We start from the raw sequence: 22,993 nt of genomic DNA, 5'->3' as shown, positions 1-22,993 counted from the left end.
TACTTCTTACCCTGTAAAGTCCTAGCCTGAGCAACCCAAGCTCTAATTGGAGTTAAAATTGAAAAGAAGAAGAAGAAGCAGAAGCAGAAGAAGAAGAAGAAGAAGAAGAAGAAGAAGAAGAAGAACAAGGAGAAGGAGAAGGAGAAGAAGAAGAAGAAGAAGAAGTCAGTATTCATATTGGCACAGTATATGTATTGACTTCTTTGCATCTGTTCATTGGGGTTGTGACATATTGTAGTACAATGTGTGGCATAAAGAGTACAGCACTAGGGTTAGCTGTTCTCTAAACTGAGTCTTCATGTCCTTATTTGTAAGTGGGTAGTAAAAATTACAGTGTAGAATAGCTTTGGAGATGGGACCAAATACCATATGTAAACATTCAACACTGGACAGGAGCATTAGTGAAACTACCAAGGTACTTAATAAATGGAAGCTGTTATGAACACGAGGAAGAGGAAGCAGGAGACCCAGGAAAAAGGAAGAAAAAGGGGAAAGGAAGAGAAGAAAGGAGGAGATAGGTATGAAAAGCCTCCCCATGCATCTTGATACACACTGCTCTGTAATCCTTACAAAGATTATTATGAGCACTGTCATGAATTATCTTGAATACATCCTGAAAGATTTTTTTTAAAGAATTTTTAAAGATTTTAAAGAATTTTAGAAAATTGATTATCGATTTCAATCAACAAACTCTAGATGTTAGATACTTTTTTCTTCTTTTTACTTTTGTCTCCTTCTCTCTCTCTCTTTCTTTCTTAATTTACCACAGACCTGGTTGTATTACTTCTTGGCTCTGTAGCCTGGGGCAGATCATTTAGATTCCTTATAAAGTGATAATTAATACCTCCCAGCAATTTAACTATCTTGAGGGATAGATGTTCTTTACAAGATTGTTTTCATTTAAATTAAACTTTCAATTGAACTTTCTTTAAATTAACTTTCTTGGCTAAATTAAGCTTTAGATAATTTCATCAAGGTATTGTAGACTGCTAAAGTAAATACAATTGAAATGATTTTAGCTCATCTACCCACCTCTTTCTTCTTTCTTTCTCTGCTGTCCTTTCTCTCCCTTTTTGCGTTTTTTTCCCCTATTCTCCTCTCTCTTTTCTTCCCCAGATTTATAGGCAAAGTATCTTTATTTTTCTTTTCAATGTTACTACCTGCAGTATCAGCCTTTGAGTATGTACATGTTTGTTTATAACTTGCAAATGAGTATAACCTATGTGGAATTCAGCAGTTTATTTCTGAACCTCTTTTAATAAAATAATTTAAAAATATTTCTAAAGGTTCTTTGTTTATATTGTTTTACATGTTTGGTAAACATTTGAAAGAGAGCTTTCCTTTATTACTTTTATTTCGGCTTAAAATACAAGAGCAGTCATTTTAAAGTGTGACTAAAAATAAAATGGAACAAAACTTAATTCTAAGAGAAAGACTGAAAACAAAACAAAACAAAAAAAACAATCCAACCCACCTTCCAAATGCTTTTCATCATACTCTGCAAGGTACTGAAATAGAGTTTTCTATTCCTGTCACATCCAGTTGCAGGATTTACCAAAAGTGGACCTTGTTCCAGTTAGATGAAGTAAGATTATACTGAAAGCTGCTGATCTGTTTTCAGAAGAATTGTTACAATCCTTGAGAGAAATTGCTTAGAGTAATAGAATTTTAGCAGAAATGAATCTGTTACTAGCTGGGAAAAATTGTTATGGCCACAGAGACTTAAGATGCCAAACTTGCAATTTTGATCATGGTTTATGAAATTAGGGCAGAGAGGAAGGGAAATACATTGGAAGAAAGTTTTATTATTTTTTTTAGCAGAAACCTAAACCCCCTGTGAATTGCACCATCTCGTTTTTTCTCCAGATAGCTCTTAGACAATAGTTATTACTCACCCTGGCAATGAACTTCACTTGCCTGTCACTTCACAATAATACCTCCCTCTCCTCTGGCTAATCTAAATAATGAAAGGATCGCGGATATTTAGGCTATTTTCTTTAGTGAAAGCTTATCCTGAGGAGCGGAATTTTTAAAATGATGTTTCATTGAAAACACTGAATTGATCAGGTGTCAGTCTAGACTAACCTTTTGGGATCCATCATCAACTTAAAAGTCACTACAGTGCACTTATAATTTATTTTTTTAACTAACTACAATTATATCATAAGGAAGCGTATTTAGGGGACATTGCTGTAGGCAAGAAACAGACTTGAGAACCAAAGGCTGCATTTGACCCTAAATGAGCAAGTGTGTCATGTACATATAAAAGCCAACAAAAACATTATGAAAAATGAGAAATGGAAGTTTATGCTCACAGTTTCATATTTGAAAATGCAAGGGGGTTTTTGTTGTTGTTGTTTGTTTGTTTGTTTTCATATTTATGACTGTCTTAGTCCATTCAGGTTGCTGTAACAAAATATTACAGACTGGGTAGCTTATAAATAACAGAAATTTATTTCTCACAGCCCGGAGGCTGGAAGTCTGAGATCCGGGTGTCAGCATTGTCACAGAGGGCCCTCTTCTGGGTTGCAGACTTCTCACTGTATCTTCATGATAGGAGAGGCAAGGAAGCTCTGTGGGGTCTCTTTTGTAATACAGGTCATTAATCCAATTTCTGAAGGTTCCACCCTCATGACCTAATCACCTCCCAAAGGTCCCATTTTCTAATACCATTGCATTAGGCATTATAAATTCAATCCAGGAATTTGAAGAGACACATTCAGACCACAGCAATAACAGTGGGACCAAATGAGTCACAAAATCATATAATTTTTTTTGTGTATGTGAAATGTGCACTCAATCTAATCATTTCACTCAATTCCGCCTTCGCTGATTTGACTAAAGATGACAATTAAGCAAAATAAACAAGAAGTAATTAGTAATTTCTTAAATTGAAGGTTTTTCAAACTAGCAAAACATTTTTAAGGATTTTCAGTTGATCACAAGGTCTGCGATGGAGGAGACTTGTCTCCTCACTCCTATCCCTTTCATTGTGGTCACATGTCCCCTGTAATTATATCAGCAACTGATTGCCTTCCTAGCCCCTAACTGGAACATTTTTGGTACAATTATTCTGGATTAACCCAAAATACATAATTTAACTATACTGTACTCTATGTTTTTCCTTCTTTGTCTTTTTTACTTTCTCTAAGTTACTGGCTACATGATCTCCAAAATTACTTTACTACTTATTGCTGAGAATTCCAAGCATATGCATGTTAGCAAGATGATAGCCAAAGTAGACATATAATACAGGCTTTAGAAAAAATATACAATGTTTAATGGGGCACATATTTTTTGGGCCAAATAACTCATTCTAAATTTCTGAAGCCATAGTGTCGGCTGGGTGGCTCACTTGGTTAAGCAACTGCCTTCGGCTCAGGTCATGACCCTGTAGTCCACAAATCGAGTCCCGCATCCAGCTCCCTGTTCAGTGGGGAGTCTGCTTCTCCCTCTAACTCTCCCCTTCTTAAGCTCTCTCCCTCTCTCATTCTCTCTCTCAAATAAATACATAAAATCTTAAAAAGATAGATTTCTGAAACTGTAGTAAATTTATTTGAAAATAAATTTTTAGAACTTCCTAGTATGTGAAGAGGCAGCAAGGTATCCCTGAACCAGCAAACTTTGGATAAACCAGTTTTGCCCTATTACTTAATAACTTATTCTAGAAATAGAAATTAGCTATGTGTCAATTTACTTCTTTGTAAAATGTGAAAAATATTAACTATCCCCTTTATTATTGTTATAACATAATTAAATATAATTAAATTGTCTGTGTTGACCTGCCTATCACATATCCTCAAGAGCCATATGCTCAAAAGATACTCGTTGGCTTGTCCAGTGAATGTTAATCTGCCTTCTATGTACCAATAAAAACAGTTGTTTACTTAAGACTTGTCAAAATCCTTCTATTTGTTATCAGGGCAGCAGAAGAATCTCATGTATATTATTCTGGACAAGTCGCTTTCCTTCAGCGGATTCTCTAGAACTGCTGACTTACATTGGAGTATAAATATGGTGGATATAAGGATGCAACAGGATTCCAAATACACTTATTTTACTCTCAGGCTCAGTTCAAGAGTCTAGACAACACTGAGCATAATAAAGTAGCTTTTATCTTTAACAGCCTGTGGGAGAGATTATGAGGCAGTGAGTAGGCTGGTCAAATGTAAGAAGAGTATTTTAAATGGGGAACTTTTTGCAGAGTACCCACCCCCTCCCATCCTTGATATAAGGGAGGGAAAGGCAGGTTCTTGCCCCTCACTTCAAGTAGAAAGAAGAAGTCTTCTAAGTGACCAAGAGGAGATCTTGACATGTGTTCCTTGGGACTTACTTAAGAATCCAAGCTGACAGTCGTTAAGCGTCTGCCTTCAGCTGGGGTTATGATCCCAGAGTCCTGGGATCGAGCCCCGCTTGGGGCTCCCCACTCAGCAGGAAGCCTGCTTCTCCCTCTCTCATTCCCTGCTCTTGTTCCCTCTCTTGCTGTGTCTCTTTCTGTCAAATAAATAAAGAAAATCATTAAATACACACACACACACATATATAAAAGAATCAGAGCTGAACCCTCACAAATAGGAGCAAAGAAGTGATGGTTGCATAGGAAGTCCGTGTGCACTTCAAGATTTTATTGCAAAAACAAAACAAAGAATGTTCAGTATATATGCTCCCAAGGGGTTCAGTCATGAAAAATAACCAGAAAAGGGTCAATTTTGACTCTATCAAAGGGCCCCAATTAAAAGGGTGAAAATACCTTGTGCTAAAAAACTGGTCAAACTATCAGATGCCCAAGGGATATGCAAAGAATGGCAAATGACATGCAAGAGAATATTTTGACGCAGCCCATGGGAATTGTAGATCAGATATCCCCAGGGTTTAAAAAAAGTTAAACAAAAACAAAACAACAAAAAAATCAAACACACACACACACACTCACACACACACCATGAAACAATCCAGAAGCAAAACTGCCTCATCTCATGAATTACATTCTTCACTTTTATGCAGATATGATGTTTGCAGAACCCTCAAGTGAAGAGGAATTTATCTCCAGTGCATTATTAGTTTGAGACTTGTCTTATTTTTGCATTCAGATTGCACAAAACATCTCTACCTCAAGGTTGTAATAATGCTGACTCGTTAACTTTTTTTAGATACATTTGAAGTCAGGAAACTGCTGGTTTCCAGCAGTGTGACACTGCTGGTTTCCAGCAGTGTGACACTGCTGGTGTGACACTGTAGCATTATAAGTGAAGTAAGTACTCTTCAGGCCTTTCCTGCTCACTTTCTTTTACACACTTTGGAAAGGTCAAACCATGGGATTTACAAAAAAGGAGAAGGAGCTGTAGATATCAGATGAGGAAACAAAAGAAGTAAATTCCATCTCCCTCATTTGTAACCTACTCTCTTGGTTGGTATTGCATTCTTCTCTTTATATAGGTATGGTGGTTGTAGCACAACCTGTGAGTAAAGAGAAATATGTCCATCTAATAAGTTGTTATCTTATAATAGTTTCTCCCTTCATTTGAGCTTTATAAAGATCTATAGACAAATGGATGCTAATGTTCCTGGTACTATCTTTGCTCTTATGTTTACATAAATAACAAGTAGCATTTAAAAAAATATATTTTGGGTAAAGATTTGTTTTAAAGTCTGTTTTCTGATTGACTATTTAGTACCAGAAATAGTTCAAAGCAAAAAGAATTAGACTATATCCTATAATTTATTGAAGTATTGGAGCATAAGAATAGAATAAAGATTACTAGGTACAAAAGCTACATACCATCTTGTCATTTTTTTTTTCAGTAAATGGTAATATGCTTTTATTCATCCAAGCATAAGCCATGTAAACAGATGTTTTTACATGTAAGAGAGAACCCTGAATTGTTGAATTGTTCTGGTCTAACTGGGTTCAAACAGACACTTGAGGGTTTAAGAGGGAATGCCATGACCAACAAATCCAGACGTTCTTTGAGCTCAGCTAAATCCAACAGAAACATTCAGCTTTATGCTTTTACCCTTGAGACAGCTTGAATTCAATAGCTATTTGCAGAGTTATGCAATGGTAAGACGAGAATGAATGTACCATGAAAAACAGTGTTTTAAATAACATATTGGTTTGACGATATTTATTTTAATTTTTATAAGGCTTTATTTCTTTCTTACAAGTTGGTTTAGCTTGTTAAAAGAATACTGCCCTCTAAAAAATATAAACTTTTTTCTCCTTAAGGACAACATAAACATAGTTAACCTATATCGTCACATTCTTCTGAGACCAATACCGAATAAAAGAGGGCATTATGCGGATAGTCAACAATTTTTTCTGCTCAATACCCCTAAAACTATAATTATCTGAGGTGTTGCTATAAATCCAGTATTTACAACATAAATTCTTTAGAGGGTGAGGTAACTGCACGTGTCATAAGGGAAGAAAAAAGTTTCCTTTTTTTCTATGAGATACTTTTTTTTTCCGATCATTGAATTTATACTTTAGAAGAAACATGAGAGAAAATATTATGTAGTCCAATGCATGAAATCATAACAAAACCACTTTAAACAATACACCTGATAATCATAGTAACAGTTTGTTTTATAATTAGCAAATGTAAAACTACTAATGACATTACTGCTATTTTTTTAATACTTTGTGGGCATATTATTTGAGAGTTTTCCACATTGACATTGTTTTTCACGGTCTTTTATATAAAACTCAAACATTGTCATGCCATGCTACCTGAATTTAAATCATTCTTACCTCTTCCAATTTACTCTACTGTACAAGTTCAGGGTTACTCAAAAATTACTTTCATTAGGAAATTGTAAAACAGACTGAACCTGCCAATAAAATGTCCTTAGAAATTTACTGCCAAGAAACTGTATTCCTTTTTTGGTTGTTTGTTTCCAAAGTCCGTGCTCACACACGCAACAACTACTTGTAATTCCTGAGAATTCTAAGAGCGAGGCCCACCTTCAAGGTTCAGGAGTAGATCAGGCCTCCATCCTGATGGTTGTGAGTCACCGTACTGCTACATGGAGCTCCGTACCAGATCACAGCGAAAGATGTTTAACTCCCAAAGCTCTCAGCCATCTCTCCACTGCTTCAGGGTACAGTTCAACAAATTCTTGTTAACATTAACAGCTATCGTGAACAAGACAGGGAGCACAATAGGAAATAATCTCTGTCCTTGTGGACTTGACAGTCTTGTAGAGGACACATATTAAATGTGGAACAAACAAAAACATGCAATATGTACCCACAACAGAATGTATGCATGTTATAGGAATTAGGCTAGGATTGCTTAGGTAAATATAGATTTATTTCCTCTCAGTAAAAAAGTGCTGTTGTGACAGTAACTTCCAAAGATGTCCACATCAATATATCCCATTTTAAATGATCTATCTATGATTGAGAGGTGGATCTTATGGTTTCTTTTCTTGAATTTGGTGAGGCTCAGCTATGGCAAATCTGACACTGTGAGACTTCCGTGACTAGATATTAAAAGGAAATACAGCTTCTGCTTCATTCTCTATAGTTCTCCAGCTTTGAAAAGAGCTCCCGTGCTGTGCAGAAGCCAAACAGCTGCATGGATTGCCCAGGTGTACGTGTTCTAGACGTAGCCCTAGGTCCAGCTGAAGTCTCAGCCAACGGTTAGCATCAATATCTACTGTCTGAGTGAGTCTTCAGATGATTCCAGCACTCTGTCTTCAAACCTGCCCAGTGGACCCTGAATGGATTAGGGATGAGTTGTTCCTGATAAAAAAAGCAGATTCATGAGTGAGGTTAGAATTAATGTTGTTTAAGCTGCTCAGTTTTGGGCTTGTTTGAGCAGACTTTGGTACTTTGGTACCTAGACATGTGGTACTAGCAAAATTCAAACAGATGTTAAAGATGTAGATCTACAGATACAGATGTATCACTTTGAAGCACTTATAATGAGCCATTTTATTTAGATCACCATTATCATTGCTCAAGTCCCAGGACTGTTAGTTTTCCTTGTCTTCGGCCATCAATATTTTTTCTAATGGTAGGTAATTATCCATTAACATTGCCCCCCATACTTTTAATTCTTTTACCACTTAAATATTTAAATGGATATTACTTTTTTAAATAATAATTCTAATATCCAATTACCAAGTAAATAATTCAGTAAAGAATCCTGCTGGGCTGGATTAGAAGCAGTTGCGTTTATACATTCCAATTCGTCTGGCCGTGATTTTAAAGCGACAGGCATTCAAGGAATACACATGTGTGTGGGTAGGAGCTATTCTTCACAGCTCGTTTTCCTTCCTTTTGATGTTCTTTCTTTGGAAAGAATAAGTATTATGCGTACCTAACTTTTTTTCATCTTATTAACTACATGCCAGTGTGAACACCAAGTTCTGTGTAAGGCACTGGAGTGGACAGCAACAGCATATGTATATTTATTGACTCCTTTTGAAAATTTTGTGTCATTGACATTGTGTGCATCATGACTTGCCCTTTTAAATAGTGATCACTAAATTTTTTTTTTTTTTTTTTTTTTGCTAATGCAGTTGTTTCACATGTCTAAAAAGATTTGAAGCTTAACTGTTTCAGAAGTTCCCGTATGCCTGGTGTTTTCATGTGTGTGCCTGTGTTGTCAGTGAGATCAAGAAAGTCTAATCGTCCCTGCCTCAGAACTTCAAGTCCCTAGATCAAAAATTTTTTAAGATTTGAAAAATGAAGGCCTAAGAACATGGTCTATTCTTTAAATATGTAGCCATCTCCCTAGTATTTTGTATTACTATAGAGCAGAAGAGTTTGACTGGAGAAGGTGAGGGACAAGTCATTATATTTTATGGATTCTTTTCTGCAGTGCATTTTGAGCTCTAAAAAATGTGATGGGCATAATCTTTGTTGGGATCCTGGCATCCTGTGATACAAATATCAGAATTGAAAAGGAAGAATGCTCAATTTGTGCCTTTATTGTCCTGCCACACACTTCCTCCAAGCATATGTCATTGATATAGCTAATGGGATTCTGGCACCAAACCAACTGGAAAGGGATGTGGTAAAGGTGGGGGTAGATGAAAGTGGATGACAGGAGCAAGGGAAGCGCTCGCCAGTTCTCTGTTTAAGCAGTGGCAACCACATCAGCCTTCCCTTTGGTCTTCCCTGACAGGGTTGGGGCCCTCCTATACATGACTGTGTCCCATGCATTCATGGGCCGCTTTGACACCACAGCCGCTTTTGTTCAGATCTGAAAATATAGCCCATTGCTTTCCTTCTCTCAGATGCCATATGGCTTTGTGGAAACTGGCCTAAAAGGAAGCAGGGGGAGAAAAAAACCCTAGAAATAAAACAACCAACAGATGAAATTGATTTATTTTCAGCATTAAGAGATGGGGGTGGAGGCCTTTCAGAAAACTAAAACCTTGCAGTGAGCAGGCAAACAGGCTGCTCATATGACAGCATTTGTATACTTATTTTTTCCTTTTTTTTAATAACATGTGGCAGAAAATAGAAACCCCATTGTTTTACTTAACTACTGTATCCAATTTGAATGAAATGGAATTTTCAAGCTTAAGTAAACTGACTGCCCAGTTTGCCAGTGTACTTCAGTTTTAGTTGGACAACATAGTTCAGAACTTTAAAATATGTATTGAACATCAGCCTTCTAGAAGTTTATCTTACACAAAAACTTTCTGCAAATCATTCCAGACTGTAAATCACTTTATTTTAGTTCTCCTGCTTCAAGCTTCTCAATCTAGGCAGTTACAACATTCTTCTCAATTGCTTTAAAAGCCTAATTAAATATGTCTAAAGGGTGGGTTTGGAAATGACATTTCGTCTTGATGTACAGATGTGACAAGAGTGCTGAAAAAAACAAATAAAGGAAATATATTTGAAAAGACAATTATGTCTCTGGACAAATTTGCCATATTGAAATATTTAAATTTTAAGAACAAGAGCATTTCTGAGTTCTACAATATTATTCTGTAAGTCTGTACCTTTTTCCTTAGGACATTTAGAATGGTAAATAAATGGAGAGCAATTGACACAAATATAAAGAAATAAAAATTATTTTATTGGCATTTATAACCTTATTTTCTTGTTTGGTGCTCAAGTGTACATTGCTAAAACACATATGTTGTTTTCTATGAGTTTCCTGTATTTATTTAAGAGCTCTAAGCACTAGGTTACCTCTTGTTGGCTTTTGAACTTTTATTTTAAACCTAGGTTGAAATATATCAGAATTAACTGAATGCACAGGAAAAAGTAGGCTGTGCATACCTAGGAGGGATCTTAGTTTATTCAAGAAAAAAAAAAAATCAGGGGCGCCCGAGTGGCTCAGTGGGTTAAGCCTCTGCCTTCGGCTCAGGTCATGATCTCAGGGTCCTGGGATCAAGCCCCGCATCGGGTTCTCTGCTTGGCAGGGAGCCTGCTTCCTCCTCTCTCTATGCCTGCCTCTCTGCCTACTTGTGATCTCTCTCTCTCTCTCTAATAAATATATAAAATATTTAAAAAAAAAATCAGTACTACGCCTACATTTGAGTGGTGGACATGACCTTGGGGCAGAGTTGTAAGTTCGGTTCCATTGCTAACACATTGTTTGACTTCGACAACTCATTTATTGTTGTCCAACTTTGGATTTTGGGATTTGGGGTGTGTGTGTGTGTGTCTCAGAATTTTCCAAAAATTCTTTAAGAAACATATCCCTGTAGCATTTAAATAGATAAAATGAGTGCTGCTCTGGAAATCTTTAGTTGCCTAGAGGAAGTTGCTTCAAGAGATTCTGCACTCCTCCTTCCATCTTTTGGGTCATCCCCTGGCAACGTTTTTTGAGAAACTAGTTGTTTGATTTGCAAAAATATCTACCAGTTTAAAATTGAATTATGAGAATATAAATTGAGGGTACAAATTCAACAGGGGTGTGTTGGCAGGTTTGAAAGAAGAGGCTCAGGTCCCCACATTTTGAGGATTCTCACCAGGCAGGCAAATGTTGAGAACCCATGCTTTTGGCTAGATTTGAACTATTCAGAGGAGACAGTATTTAAGGATTTTTTTTTTTATATATATATAATTTTTTATTTTTTATAAACATATATTTTCCCTGATATGAGGAAGTGGTGATGCAACATGGGGGCTTAAGTGGGTACGAGAAGAATAAATGAAAGAAAATGGGATTGGGAGAGAGACAAACCATAAGTATTTAAGGATCTTAAATGGCCAAGAGTCCTATTACACACACACACACACACACACACACACACACACACACACACACACAATGTTAACATTATGTTAGTAATATTACTAACATGTATTTTAAGTATCAGATACAACTATAAATATTTAGTAGAGAAATTTATTAAGAAAGGGATCTAAAAGAAAAAAACTCTTCTTTGGTTTTTCTGCTGAATGTCAGATTAATTTTTATTAAACCACATGGCATTTGGCACCGTGCTTTAGAATTGTGAAACCCAAGAAAGGATTATACTACCTGAAACAAAAACACGGGGGTGAGGGAGGGGGGCAGAAGGAAAGATTGGTCTCAAACAATATAAATATATTCCAAAGAGTTGTCAGTTTTGAAATGTGCAATTGCTCTTAGCAATTCACTGTGACTGTAGTCCCTGTAGCTTCTTCTCTATGGTTCACATTCTGCAATTGTACTAAGGAATCTGTTGTGTTCCCCTGAATCATAAAGAATTAGTTTCTTCTGTAGCGGAAATCTGGGAAGCATATGGTCTTGTGCAGATGTGCGCATGTGTAATGCTTTCTTGTCTCAGAGTTCAGGCAATGGCATGTGGCTCGTGGATCACTTTGTGTCTGTCTGGTTTCTGCTCCACATGTTTTCCAACTCAGAGGAAATAGAAATGGAGCTGCTTCTCACCTCATTACTTGTTCTATACGGAATGCACTATACTGGCTTGGTGGTTTCTACCACCCGAACAGGAGTCAGAAAAATCTTAAATCCTATGATGTTTTGAGCCTTTAAGATTTTCTGCCTCATTTTCAGCTGTGACAAGAAGATGTAAAGAAGGAAACAGGCATTTCAACAGCTAAGCTTTGACACTTAAACTCGTCAAAATTTTTCCCTTGTCCTTAAGAGTTTTGTCTAGAGTTTTGAAAATCTGCTTCCATTTCTCAGTGATACAAACTTTCTGGTTTATTTCTTTTACTGTGATTTCATCTGAATATTATTAAAACACGGAACCATTTTGGCTTTAATGACTTCCAAACATAAACCTGCAATTACCATATGAGGAAAAGATAAAAAAGTTTTAGTAAAATATGTGATTGTGAACATCTCACTTTTGAATTTATGCTTTATCTAGTAGCCATTTTGAAATGGTTAAATATTATAGTCATGACATTTTCAGAAAATCTTTTTATGTACCTAAATTCTTTGTTTCAAGCCTAGGTTTTTTCCCTCCCTTGTCACAAATTTAAATATACATTAGAATAGATGAGATGATCTTATGGGACATTTTGAGATGATCTTATCGGACTATTTGAGATGATAACTCTGTTGTTTACCAGAATATTCTCAAAAATATCCTTCATATTTCTTTTATAAAGAGTTTTATAGAAAGTTGTTTTGAAGCACCTGATTTGATGTGAAATCTAAATCTATACATTGAAATCTAAATTTATATGTTAATGTTTTTCTCTTCTTTGGGAAAACAATAAATCTGAAAGAAAATTCCAAAATGAAGGAATTGAATAATTTGAACATGTTGCTTTATGCTAGATGATGGCAGAATGATGTTGGATAAATTGTTAAAATATTTTAGTATGCCCCTTTTTGAAGTTCTAAGGTTTTTGCTGGGATTGTCAGAACAGTTCCTTAAATATTTAAGTCTAGACAAGCAGCATTAAGAATAGAGATTTCAACAACCGTGAAGCAGGTGAACCCAACCATAAAGTCATAGAGACCAAGCAGCCTGAGACTTCTCTGAGCATTTGATGACACCAGCTGCTCTGTTAAAAACACTTTGAAAGTGTTCTTCTTTTAACCTCCTGGGATATTTTTAATTTCATCTCTGGATATTTCTTGGCATAGAAATCTCAGACTACAATTTATCTTTGTACTGGCAGGAGGACTCTAACTCATGATCCCTAACTTGGATAATAGAGGATTATTGGCAAGAAGATTTCTGTGGTTGGCTTTTAAAAGCTTTTTCTTTTCCTGTTTCATCAGTCCCTTGATTGTTTATCTTTAAGTCATAAGATAATATTTTCTCCCTCTCCTTTTGACCTAATCGAGTATTGGACTTTATTTGAATAAATTATTTGTATTCATGTCTGAAAGAAGCATAACAGTTTTTATCCCTAAGATGTAGGCGTTGTGTAGTATGCCACAAAATAATGGTATAAAATAATTTAAATTATCACCTTTTAACATGCTTATTATGACTCCACATGCTGCATGAGGTTTTATATTTTGTTCATTTTGTTATGAAGAAAATTCCATGAACAATTTTTTCTTTTTAGACTCTGGACAGATCATCTTGAGCCTTAATATTTCCTCAGCATACTAGCACTTTTGCCATTTCTTTAAAAACAACTCTTAATTAGGAAAGTCAAACTTTTAATTTCTACCAAGTGTAAAATTTTATTTTGACATTTATCTTGCTGATTTCTGAAATTAAAAGCACAAAGATGCAAGATCATGCAAATTCTATGAAGGTAATGTGTGGTATAAAAGTCAACATTTTTAAAAAATATTTAATTTATTTATTTGACAGAGAGAGAGAGCACAAGCAGAGGCAAAAGCAGGCAGAAGAAGAAACAGGCTTCCTGATGAGCAAGGGAGCCCGATGTGGAGATCAGTCCCAGAACTCTGGGACCATGACCCGAGCTGCAGGCAGACACTTAATGACTGAGCCACACACGTGTCCCTAAAAGTCAATAAATTTTTATCGATAACTTTTTTTTAAGATTTTCTTTATTTCTTTGACAGAGATCACAAGTATGCAGAGAGGCAGGCAGAGAGAAAGGGGGAAGCAGGCTCCCTGTTTCCCCGAGAGCCCAATGTGGGGCTCGATCCCAGGACCCTGGGATCATGACCTGAGCCGAAAGCAGAGGCTTTAACCCACTGACCAGGAGTCCCTATCAATGATTTCTTCAATGACATAATTCATCATCTATATTTTGTTGTCTGTTACTTATTTGCAACCACGATTAATAATATATTGCAAAATTTATTATTTAGTTTTCATAATTGATAAAGATTTGAAGAGAAAAACAAGAATAATATATAATATCTTTTTTTACATGATATGGACAGAACAATGCTACTCAGTTGGTTTATATAATTGACATATTAAGGAAAGATATTTGAAAATATAGACCAATTTGTACATAAAAATTCATCATATAAATGAAAAAGATACTTTGGGTAATCAGCTTAATATTTAGGTTAACATTTATGTGTGTGTTTTATCTTTTGTTTGTATGTTTGTTTTGGCTGGATGATTGATTTTTGTCTTTCATTTCTCCAACTTTCTAGTTTTATCCATAACAGAATATCATTATTGTATAATCCAACTGACCTGATTGATACAGTATTTTATAATTTATTCTGAAGTAGATCAATTCCTGAGTAGAGGCACAGCAATTGATTGATAATTGTATCACTTTTATATTCTTAGAATGTTGGTGTGCCTTATGGCTTTCTGTAGACAGGCCAAGAAATTAAGTAGGCAGAATATTAAGAATTTCTGAACACTGGATGAATTTTACATATATAGATATTAAATGATAAAGTCAGAAGGGATATTAAATCCCTAAAAAAACAAATACAATACTGATTCTTCTAGAAATTTTCTCAAAATTGAAATTGGACAATAGATATCAACCATTGTGTTGATACTCAACATTTCTGAAATATACCCAATTTTGAGTACATTTTTCTCTTAATAACATGCTCACATAATTTGAATTGAAGATAAATTTGTTAATAATCATTTTATATGATTATAATAGGTCATAATCCATAATTATTTTGTGTCATTATCATTTGGTAAGGTCTATGTTTCTTTCAGATTTTGCTAACATCTTGAAACCTCTACTTTCTTACAAATTAAGTCATACGGTCTTTAGCAAATAGTTATCACTTTAAAGAAGAAAGTAAGTCAACCCTCACTTCACACTTTTCCTTGAAAACATTAGTAAGCTTCTTGAAGCATGGGAATCTCAGTTTATGGAAATGTAGAGAAAACAAACATTATAAAAAGTATTTTCATGTTTCTTCCTTGTATTGTCACAGATGTATAGGAGGTTCAGCTAAAGAAAAACAAATAAAGCACAATTATTTTACTGTACAGAAGTGAATATTAAAAATATCCAGAAGATAAATGAAACATATTTTGTAGTTCTATAATTAAAAATACATAAGCTACATTAATAACATTTACTTTGCTTTCATTAGTGTTAGCAAGAAAATTACACTCCTCACTGATTAAGGATGCAGTTGCTATAATCTAATTTTGGAAAATTTTGGAGTAAATACTACACTCAGGCAAAGCTGGAACTGATAAATGCAAACTATACATACAGTATATTATAGAATGACCTAGGAATATGATAGAAGAAAATATCTCACATTGTTTATAGACATTTGGGTAGAATTTTACTTGAAAATCATTTGGAGACTTGTTCAGTTCATTCTTATGTCATTTTACTTATGCAAACTGGATAGCAAACAATGATATTTTGGGTCATATTTGGAGAAAAGAGTTACAAAAAGCATTAAAAGGAAGGAACACTTGATTGCATAAAAGGACAATCTGTGGGAAAATATTAAGGAATAAAAATTTCAGATTTACAATCAGGAAAATTGAGAACCCAGACTTGCTGGATTCACCTTTACCAGTGATAAACCCATTCCATAGCTGCTGTAAGCATGGGTGATGACTTCCAGCTGCTAATCCACCTCACCACCTCCCATCCCTAGACGCTGACCAATGGCTAACTAAAATGCTTTAACCTAATTGACATTTAACTTTATTCAAAAGTAATTGTCATTGTTTCCTCATTACTCTGTAATACTTTAGCTAATCCTTGCTTAGATATCATTAAGAGACAAGCAGAGTCATTAGATTTCTCAAACTTTTTTTTTTTGAAATTTTATTTATTTATTTGATAGAGGGAGAGAGAAAACATGAGAGGAGAGAGGTCAGCAGGAGAAGCAGAGTCCCTGCCAAGCAGGGAACCCAATGTGGGACTTGATCCCAGGATTCCAGGATTATGACCTGAGCTGAAGACAGTCGCTTAACCCAGGCGCCCCTCAAACTTTTTTTTAATGTGACTTAAATCATCTAAAAGATATAAAGGATTAATTAGCCTAAGTATAATCTAAGGAATAGACTTTCCAGTTAAGAATCATGAGAACCTAATGAGAAATCCAGAAAGATGTTTATATAACAAAATCTCCTTCTGTCTTTCCTTTGTTAGAAACATTTACACATATAATGGCCTTATTTTCACTTTTTTTTTTTTTTAAAGATTTTATTTATTTGACAGAGAAAAAGAGAGATCACAAGTAAGCAGAGAGGGAGGCAGAGAGAGAGAGAAAGGGAAGCAGGCTCCCTGCTGAGCATAGAGCCCCATGCGGAACTCAATCCTAGGACCCTGAGACCATGACCTAAGCTGAAGGCAGAGGCTTAACCCACTGAGCCACCCAGGTGCCCCAGAGATTCAGTCTTTTGAGAGCAATTTTATTATACTTATAAACAATTTTATTCCTGTAATTAAAATTTATAAGTAAGATATTTAGGTACAGAGAACACTTTCTGTTGGTTAAGTCTAAACACTATAAAAAATTATTCAAGTTGTGAAAGAACCGCCACTGAAACTGAGGGTGCTTGAACTGCATTCCACTGGTGTAGCAGCGATCTATTACCCCACTAATGTTCCATCACAAATAACCATGGAACTTCAGTGACACACAACAATATATCAATAAATATTTTGCCTATCATTTAATGGCTATCTGGGATTGGAGGGGTTCATTTGTATGTTTAGTCAGCTGTTCGTCATCTACACATTGGCATTGTTCATCTTGGCTGAGTCTTCTGACATGTCTAGGCCTCAACTGGTACAATAAACGGGGACTGCTGGGCTCTGCTCCTTGTTCCAATAATGGAGGCAAGGAACAAAAAAAAGGAAATGGAAGTGCTCATCTCTGATCACATTGAATGTGTACCTAATTCCACCAGCTAAAGCAATCATGTACTCAAGCCAAGTCTGGGAGGGAAGGTGTCACCACACAGCACAGTCAACCTCCTGCAACACGTGACAGCATAGCTTGAATTCTTACCTACATTTTCCCTCACTACTGCTTTAAACTTTCCTGGGTAATGGTAAGCCTAGAAGAAACAGAGAGAAATTTCCTGGAATTTGAAGGAAGAGATATGGCTAAATATTGAACCTGTATTCTGGGAATATGCTATTTTTTTACAAAGGCTCAGAAAAAATATGATGTGGATAAATTTCTTTCAATTCAATTCAAAATGTGAAAGTCATCCACTATTTACAAGGTATAAGTACATATTTGCTAGACACTTGCTATTATACTACAAAGACTGTCAAAAATCAGTTCTCCTCAGAAATTAAAGTATATTTAAATCATTCGAAGGTTTTGTTAAAATTCATATTCTGATTCGCTAGGCTGGTGGTAGGCACAAAATTCTTTATTTCTAAATAACTCCTTGGTGGGGCACCTGAATGGCTCAGTTGGCTAAGCATCCAACTTTTAATTTCAGCTCAGATCATTATCTCAGAGTCATGAAATAGAACCCCACATGGGCTCTATTCAGGGCATGGAGCCTGCTTAGGATTCCCTCTCTGTCTCTCTCCCTCTACCTTCCTCTCCATCCCATGCATTTTCTCTCCCTCTAAAATAAATAACTAAATAAATACTCTCTCACTTACTCACCCACTCCTTGACAGTCCTAATATTTCTGGTCCATGGAATACCATTTTGAGTAGCTAAGGTTATAGTGTACACCTTTAAGCCACAGCCACATTATTCACTAATGTGAATAATGAGAGTGAGTTGTGAAAACAGATAAAATACTCCATGAAAATCCAATTTACTAGTATGTAGAGAGAGGTAGAACTGAAGGGTAGTTTTTGACTCTCTTTCACCTGCAGCTATCAATACATAGAAATACCTAATGCCATAACATACTGAGGGAAGTACAGGCGCTTCTCTATCACCCAAGTATGATGATGACAAGTCAGGAAAGTTATTGCAATTAAAGCTGTACCATATCATAAATGTAGTTATTAGGATTCATCTACTCAGCTACAATTTAATTTAAGGGAAGCCATCAACTTGATTAGATATGCTCTCTAACACTGCCATCCTTGTGACCATGTGTAAGATGGGAAAAAATGTAGGCATTGAGACTTCTCTAGAGATCATTTCAATAGTAGAGGTACTCTATGTTGATAGCCTAAATTAATATCATGACAGGTAGGATTCTGAAAATGTATTCAAGATAAATTTAAAAGACAGGAGTGAAGCAAATTCATGTAGGTTAGTTGAGTAAAGAAAAGTAGATGGGAAAGATATATCCATGCCTTCAGTTAGTTATCACTCTTCAATAAAAGAGAAAACACAGGTGAAGAGTGTTATTTCTCAGAGGAGAGGACTGTATTCGGAGGAAATAATATAAATTATTTTCTGATCAAAAAGACTTCTTAAGGAAGTGGAAGCTTCATTTCAGAAAAGAAGATAAATTAGCACTTATTAGCAAAATCTAATTCTCAATGTCTTTATTCTTCTTTCCAATAAGCCTTCTGTCCTATTTTGGAGCATTTAAGGTATGTTGGCAGGTGGTCCATTTTGCTGCTTTTTCCCTCAAATGTCTACCTATCAGTGCATCTTTAGAGTTGCTGGTTGACATCTACCTATAGTCAATATTAGGTAATTGTCATTCCACATGACTCTATTCTGGGAAATGTTCCTCCCACTTGATAAACCTGTCAATCACATCATCCACATTACCAACATGAGACCTAGAATCTTTTGGTGAGCCAGACAGAATTGTCCCTAGGTTGCTAGTACTATCAGAAAAACCCTCTATGTTCTCTAGATCACAAATCATAAAGAGAATGTGAGCCTAAGGCCACAGCTACATTTTTTTTTTTAAGATTTTATTTATCTATTTGACAGACGGAGATCACAGAGAAGCAGGCAGAGAGAGAGGAGGAAGCAGGCTCCCTGCTTAGCAGAGAGCCCGATGCGGGGCTCGATCCCAGGACCCTCAGCTTTAACCCACTGAGCCACCCAGGCGCGCCCCCAAAGCTACAGTTTTTAAGGAAGCCTAATCATTGCAATGAGAAGAATGGAAAGACCTGGAGTCCTAATAGCATCCTTTGTGTTTCTAGATCCAACCCTGGTTAAAGCCATGTTTATCCTAGAGTGTAGCTATATAATCCAGTAACTTTCTTCTATAGCGTTTAGTCTATTTTGATGTGTGTGTGTTTTCCCCCCTCTCATATACAAAAGAACCTGGGCTAACTTGCCTCCTACAGAAAGTGAATTATCCATCTTTCCAGTTTCAGTGGACTGAATTCTTACTTGCTCTCAGACACATTAAAAAAATATCACCATAGTAAAGTAGTTCATACTAGGCAATTACATAGCATATAGGTCAAAAGCTGGAAATAAATAAAAATAAAAATACAATCCTCGTTTTTCTTTTCTTTTTTTGGTAAAGTCTGATGTTTGTTACATACCTTCTTTTTATACCATTTTTAAATGGGGGGAAAGAAACACATTGGATAAGATTATTTTGTTTCATGGAAGGGACTAAATTTGGTAGCATGATAAAGAAGCCAGACCTTTCACAGCAATCAACAGGTGTTTTTTAAGGGACATTATAATATCTCCAAAACCGAATAAACTAATAACGTGAAGGGAGAAGAAAGCATTACCAAGGGATCAAAAAAGAATAAGCACAGTCCATCAGCCATTTCTGGCAGTCTAAGGAGGAATGACAGTGAGCAGAATTATAAAGCAAGGATTATCAATGAGCAGGAAGGAAGAAACATGAAAAAATGCTAAGACTCTAATTATTTGCTTCTAGTTACATGAATCTGAAATCTATGAATACCCTCGAGGTCATTTATTCATTTAAACTAGTATTTGAGAATACATCTTTAACTCTAAATCGTAAACAATGAATTATGGTTTTTTTGAGAGGAGGTCACCTTATCTGAAGTTCCTTTGCAGAACACTCTCATGGTAATTGTTATTCTCTGCTGAAAACAGAAATATTAAAATTACAAATCTTGTCCACTTTTAAATCATGCTGAGTACTTTAAACATAAACTGTTAATATTTTGACATATGCAGACCAAAATTTTTGTATTTAAATAACATATGTATATTACCACCTTCAAAGGCCGGAGAGATAGCATAGTCTTAGATAAGTAAAAACAAACTCCATAAGAGGAAGAAATTCAAATGACTTGGCAGGAACATTGTTCCTCAGTACATGACAGTTTCTTGAAGAGCAAGTTACTGGTGGTCTGAGTGATGAATGCAGAGTTAAAGGCCTATCTTTGCCTGAAACAGTGGAGAATGTAATACATAGTTTGCTTTCAGAAATTAATATAAATATTTGCAAACTAATATTAGATAGTTCTTTTCCAGTTAAGAATTATTTAAAAACAGAAACAAAATCTCTTGCCCAGGTATATGTAATATTTTATATTTAGAATTCATTCATCTAAATATTATGATGAAACAAATTCATTTTAAATAATCACTAAGTAGAGCTTTCTACATACTCTGTCATTATATGTTCAGGCAGAGATAATCACTTATTCATCTCATCAAAGTGAAATAATTCTTAGATAATAATAATATGTTTGTTGCTCTATTACTCTCAATCTCTCCCATTAGAATCTTGTAAACAAATTTTAGTGATGCCTGGATAGTCATTTTACTGCTATTTTATGATTTTCAGTATAGCCACTTATGCGTGCACCCACCAATTTATTCCGTAAATCACTGAGCCCTCATTGTGGGCACGGCATTGTGCCAGGCATTCTGGAGAAAAGAAAGCTGAATAATTAACAGTTTCAACTCTCAGGGAGCTTGCAAACAATGAAAGCCAAAGAATTACATGCAAAATATCTATAACATAGAGTAATAAGATTGCAAAGACAAATGGATCTTGCAACCATATGAGATCAAGTAAGCTTTGAAGAATGTGGCGTTTGAACTTTACTTTGACATATATATAATATCTGACCAGAGAGGGAATGTGGAAGGAAAAATCAAATGAAAAAGATACCATAAGCAAATACATGAAAGCTGAAAGTACAAAGCATGTTTAGAGAAATAAAGAGACTAACAGGTGGTTGTATAAGGAGGGAAAATCAGGAAACAATGCTAAAATAGTACATCATGAGCAGGTAATAGTAAATTTTGATTGCAATCAGTCTATGCAAACTCAGTTTTCATTGAAAAAGTGAAAAGCTGTTAAAAATGTTTGAAAAAAGCACACTAAGATCAAGCTCCCCCCCTCCTCAGGTTTTTTTTTTTTTTTTTTTTTTGAGATTAGGGTATAGGATGGATTATGTGGCATTGATCTCAGAGTCAGGGAGAATAGGCTCTTTAAAAAGTCTTAGCAAGAGAAATGGAAGTTGAATTAGAGTAGTTACACTGGAAATGTAAAGAAGAAAGATGAGAGAAATATAGTGGAAATCAAATCAATATGTTTTGGAGACTGAATAGAAATTGGAGAAGCAAAGGCAGGAGAGAAAAAAGTCAATGATAGATTTTGTATTACAATTCTAGGTGTCTAGGAATTGTAAAATAATTAGTAAAAATGCAGATTTAAGTAGAGCTATATCAGGATATAACAAGGTATAAGTGAAAACTAGTGTTAAGTTTTTTTGTCTAGAAGATTTGATTTGAGAAGTATAAGCCAGCACTGTAGCAGACTTGCAGTCCTGGCTTGTTATTGCAGTTATCAAAGGAGGTCAAAACCAACTCCAACAAAACTATAACAAGAAGTTGCTAGGCTCTATCCCAAGGAATTCTGATTCAGTAGGGTTAGGTGGCACCATGGGGTTCTGTATTTTTTTAAAAACCATTCTGGAAAATCGTGAAGTTCGTAAACTACAGATCTATATAATACGGTGTATACATGAAATGCTGAAATAATAATTCCTTCTCTTCCTGGGAAAAGGTAATACAGAAAATGTGACATATCTATTTCAGCTTAGAATGCAATCAGAAAGTAACTGCTCCAAAAAGAGATCTAAAAAGTTTTTCCCTATGACAGCAAAACACTCAGAGTCTTGGTTATTGCAGATAGTGAACATAAGCAAATGCTTCATGTTAGAGAGGCAGAGCTGCAGAGGACTATGCAGGTTTTTACTGATAATTATCATAGAAAAACAACATCTTGCAGGGCATTTTAGAGGCAATGGAAGATTTCTTCCAAAACCAGTTAATAATTATTTTGTAGTTCAAAACTATAAAGAAACACATAAAGGGGCCATAAATAAACTTCAGAAAACATAAGGAAAGAAAAGGAAGTAAAGAAGCAAAAAGATTAAACAAAGGATAATTATTCATATAAAACAAATTAAAATGAAAAGAATTGTTACCCAAAGGGTCAAAGCTAGAGATAACTCAAAAAAAAAAAAAAAAAAAAAAAAAAAAAAAAAAAAAAAAAAAAAAAAAAAGCTAGAGATAACTCAAAGAGTGGGATTGAGCAGGTGCACTTGGTTTGGGTGTTTTTAATGGGTTTTGAATTACCAAATAAAATATATAAGTTCATTTATCTTTAGGAAAATCAAGTAGATTTAAGTAGAGTGACTAAATGTTAGGTATTTTATAAGATATTTGTTGAATACATACAGATCAAAACCAATATTCTAAGAACTGAAAAGATGAATAGGTCATAAGAAAGTGATGATTATGAGGGCATACTATTTTATTAGGTTTAGCATTGGTATTTTAAAGGATTAATTTACTTGGAAGAAATTTTTAGTTTT

This window comes from Mustela putorius, unplaced genomic scaffold (genome assembly GCF_011764305.1).
Source record: "Mustela putorius furo isolate JIRA1106 unplaced genomic scaffold, ASM1176430v1.1 tig00000083_pilon_pilon_pilon, whole genome shotgun sequence".
Lineage (NCBI taxonomy): Eukaryota > Metazoa > Chordata > Mammalia > Carnivora > Mustelidae > Mustela > Mustela putorius.
The sequence above is the reverse complement of the archived record's forward strand: the minus strand, read 5'-3'. Positions refer to the sequence as shown.